The sequence below is a fragment of the Miniopterus schreibersii genome (assembly GCF_964146895.1).
Source record: "Miniopterus schreibersii genome assembly, chromosome: X".
In the NCBI taxonomy this organism is placed as follows: domain Eukaryota; kingdom Metazoa; phylum Chordata; class Mammalia; order Chiroptera; family Miniopteridae; genus Miniopterus; species Miniopterus schreibersii.
The window spans coordinates 36,786,433-36,791,151 of NC_138104.1; the positions used below are offsets into that span (position 1 = coordinate 36,786,433).

The following is a 4,719-nucleotide window of genomic DNA, read 5'->3' on the forward strand; positions in this document are numbered from 1 at the left end:
TATTCATGGTGGCCAAAAGAAGGAAACAACCAAAGTGTCCTTCAATAGATGATTGGATAAAGAAGTGGAATAGCCCGGCCTGCGTGGCTCAGCGGTTGAGCGTTGACCTATGATTCAGGAGATGGTGGTTAGATTCCCAGTCAGGGCACATGCTCGGGTTGCGGTCTCGATCCCTAGTGAGGGCTGTGCAGGAGGCAGCCGATCAATGACTCATCATTGATGTTTCTGTCTCTCTCTCCCTCTCCCTTCTTTTTTCTGAAATCAATAGACATACTAAAAAAAAAAAAAGTTGTGGAATAATAGTCAGCCATAAGAAAATATAAAATACTGCCATTTGTGCAGAAAAAGTCATGAAGTATATGATTTTACTCATATGTAAGATATAAAACTTAAAGCAACAAATGAACAAAAAAGACAAACAAACGAAAAAAACTCATAGACACAGACAACAGTATGTGGTTCCCGGAGGGAAAGGCACACCCAAATGCAGATACGATATACAGTATACAGATGGTGTATCATAGAACTGTACACTTGAAACATATATAATTTTATTAATCAATGTCAAGCCAATAAATTTAATTTTAAAAATTCAAAAGAAAATCAATCAAATAAATACACCACAGGAACAGAATAATCAGAAAACACACAATTATCTTGCTGCATTGATGAAATTCAACATCCTTTTGTAATATTTACAGTTTTATTTAATCAGTGTTCATTTCTTTTCAGAAAACATAGTATTTTTATCAATTAAATGATATTTTAATAAGGAGAAAGCTATATCTGTATATACATGACCTTGTTCAACAAAGAGCTTTTTCTTTATAGATCCAAACTTATGAATAGGTCTAAATTTGCAGTACCTATTGTTTATTTATTATGGGTAGATTTCCCATTATACAAACCTCTGATTTTTGGGAAGACATTTGTGGTTTCAGAATGTCTTTGGTATATATTTCCTGATACTGGAGGGGCTGAATTTCCCTGCTGTCCATCAAATGCCATCACTTGCAGCTGCAGTGCATTTGACAGGGGAACTATTTTCCAGAGTTAAATACATATAAAAACATAATGCATACAGGATAATCCCTTAGTAACCATGTATACGCTACAATCTTCTCAAACTTACTGCTCCTCAAGTAAAATTTACAAATTCTTCTCACTTTATCATGCTTGACCCGTTTTTATTTTTCTCCCAATTTCTTTCATCTGGAATTTTGTATATGCTTCTATCCAAATATTACCATTTCAAAGGCTAAAGTCCCATCTTGCCACTAAAGTACAAAGTCTTCCCTGACTTTTACTCTGCAGTAATCTAAGCTCTGACCCTTTTTAGCCTTTATCAAGCATTTGGCTTTATTTATTTATTTATTTATTTATTTATTTATTTGTTAATATTGTTAATAAGCTTTTCACAAGTTTTTGACTTATCTTCTAATTGGATTGTAATATCCTCAAAGACAGATTCCTATTTTCTGTTTATCCTATATTCCTCATGCACCTACATTATAGACACTCTACATGTCCTAGTTTTGAAAAGTAACACAGCCATTCCAAGTATCACCTGACATATACATTTTGTGTCCTTTACAGATTTTTCTAGAACCAATCTACATTCCCTTTATAAACATGGATTTTCTGTTCTCCCAAAATATATATTTTGTTTTTGGTATCAAAACTTGTCAGATGACTCTGTGTTCCAGTCACAGGACTGCAGTTGTTTATCTTGTGGAAACTCAACTCCTATGTCATAAACAAAATTTGGATTATCTTTCTTCTTCTAACTTGTCCTATAAAGTCCATCATGCTCTTCTTTTTGGCAAGTTCCTTGCCATCTAGTTTGTTCCATTCTTCCTGAGGACCCATGGTTGTTTCCTGTGGAATTTGTTGCATTGTTTCTGCCAAACTCTGCCCCCGCAAGTGACCTCATTAAAAACTGAATAATTTTTCTAGTTGATTCAGTGACACTTGTTCCAGGTAACTCTTGTGTTGTGGATTATTCTTTAATTGTTCAGCAGCTCTGTGGCAATTTAAAAACTTTGAAAAGTTTTAGAGGGGCATGATGTGCTGGAGACTATTCCCCTTCATTTTATCCTCATGGATTAAGATAATAGCTGGAGGCTGAAAGCTAATTCTACATTTCTTAGTACTGCACATCATTCTCACATGCTCGTCAGGGGAAATCTGATGAAAATGTGTTAGTCACATAATGACGAGAAGTTCAGAAGGTGCAACTTCTCCTGCAGGCTGTCTAAAACCTCCATGAGAGGGTTTAGCCTGGGTGGAGCCTGACACAGCCAGAAGAGGTGACAGCCACAGTCCAGCAGAGTTACTGTGAGGTGAATTCCCTGTCAAGAGGCCCAAATTCGCAAATAGCTGGAAGTAGAGATGGAGGCCAGGAGCAGGACCAGCTGGCTCCCAAGTCAGCATGCACGGTGCAGGGGGTTAGAGCTGGGGGCACACAAAACCTTTCACACAGTGACAGCCTTGGTGCTCAACATCCTTTCTTGAGAAAAATACTCAATAAATTAGGAATGGAAGGAGACTACCTCAACCTAATGAAAGCCGTAGTTAGAAAAACCCACAGAAAACATCATACATAATGGTGAATGACAAAACGCTTTTCCTATAATATCGGGAACAAGGCAAGAATGCTTCACTTTTGCCCCATCTGCTACTTTGTATGCTGCCATTTTGTTGAATTCATTTTTATCAGTCCTAATATTTTTGTGTGTGGAATCTTTAGAGTTTTCTACATATAAAATCATATCATCTGCAAGAAGAGATCATTTTACTTCTTTCTTTCCAATTTGGGTGCCTTTTTAAAAAATTTTATGTTTCAATCTTTTTTTTTATTGTTCAAAATATTACAGATATCCCATTTTCTCCCCATTGACCCCTTCCACCCCTTCCACCCACCCTCCCCAGTCCCTCACCACACCATTGTCTATGTCCTTGGGTTGTGCATATATGCATATAAGTTCTTTGGTAAATCTCTCCCCCTCCACCTAGCAGCCCCCTCCATCCCTCTGAGATTCATCAGTCTGATCCATGCTTCCATGTTACTTAATCTACTCTGTTCATCAGTTTATTAAGTTTTTTAGATTCCACATATAAGTAAGATCATGTGGTGTTTGGTCCCATAGTGTAATGGTTAACACTCTGGACTCTGGGTGCCTTTTATTTCTTTTTTAAAAATTGTATTAAATTTCTTGGGGTAACATTATTTTCTTGATTATTCTGGCTAAAAATTCCGGTACTACAATTTTGAATAGAAGAAACACACATAATAAAGAAAATAATGTAGATTTCAATATTGACTACATTATTCTCTTGGTATCTGTTATCAGCAAGAGACTTCTTCCATGATCCCCAGGGACACCAAAATCCGTGGATACTCAAGTCTCTCAGTCATCCCTTCCTACCCTTGGGTTCTGCATCCCTGTATTCAACCAACTGTGAATGGAAAAAGTTGAATCCATGAATGTGAACCTGTGGATATGTAGGTGGATTATATATTAGATTCTAAATACTTAGTAGAATTACATATGACACATGCATATATGTGTGCTCCTAAAAGCTTAGGCTATCTCTGGAAATGTATACATGAAAATTATCAGAAGTTGTCTCTAGAGAGGACAACTCAGGGAAGATGATTTAGAGGGAGACAGAAACTTAGTTTATTTTTTCTATTAATTACCTAATTATTAAATTTATTGGGGTGACATTGGTTAATAAGGTCACATAGGTTTCAAGTGTACATTACTATGATACATGATCTGTATATTGCATTGTGTACCCACCACCCATAGTCAAATCATCTTCCTTCACCATATATTTGCCTCCCCTTGTCCTCTAACATCCCCCCACTGCCTTCACTCTGGTAACCACCATACTGTTGTCTGTGTCTCTGAGTTGCAGTTTTATATCCCACATATGAAGGAAATCATATGGTTCTTAGCTTTTTCTATTTAATAAGATAAAAGTACACAAAGTCAAGAACAGAATGGTCACTCATCTTACCTGTACAACTTGGTGATATTTTACCCATGATACCACAATCCAGGTTATGATATAGAATATTTCCAGCACTTTTGAAGTTTTGCTCTTTATCTTTTCCAATCAATAACCCTCTCTACAACATGATTATCCATTCTTCTGATCTCTACCATGATTGATTAGTTTTGCTTGTTCTTGAACTTCACATAAATTGAATCATTCCATAGACACTTTTTTTGTGTCTGGCTTTTTTCCCCCAACATATTATCTTTGAGAGTAAATGAGCTGTATGTATCAGTAGTTTATTTTATTGTTGTGTAGTATTCAATTGTAAGAATATACTATAAAATATTTATATTTTATTCTGTTTCCACATATAAAGTTTTATGAGAATTCTTATACATATCTTTTGGTGGACATATGTACTCATTTTTCTTGAGAATATACCAATTATATTTCAGTGTCTAATTTTTCATTGCTATTATATGAGCATTTATTTAAGGCAATTATTTGTATATTGGCAGTGAATTCTGTGACCCTGCTAGATTCACTTGCTGGTTCAAATAACTCTTTTGCAAATACCCTAGGATTTTTCCATGTACACTGCCATGTGCACATAAGACAGTTTTGTTTCTTCCTTTCCAATCTGTGTGAACTTATTCCTTTTTGCTGCCTTACTCCATTGCTAATACTGCCAGTATAATGTCGAATAGAAAC

The 4,719-nt window shown here is 35.8% G+C and overlaps 1 pseudogene across 1 annotated transcript; it reads right to left on the reverse strand.

Moving 5' to 3' along the window:
* Positions 1-1,675: 1,675 nt before the first annotated feature.
* Positions 1,676-2,163, reverse strand: LOC308551446 (centrosomal protein of 19 kDa pseudogene; annotated as a pseudogene). The gene has a single exon. The product of its transcript is annotated as a centrosomal protein of 19 kDa pseudogene (transcript).
* Positions 2,164-4,719: the final 2,556 nt, after the last annotated feature.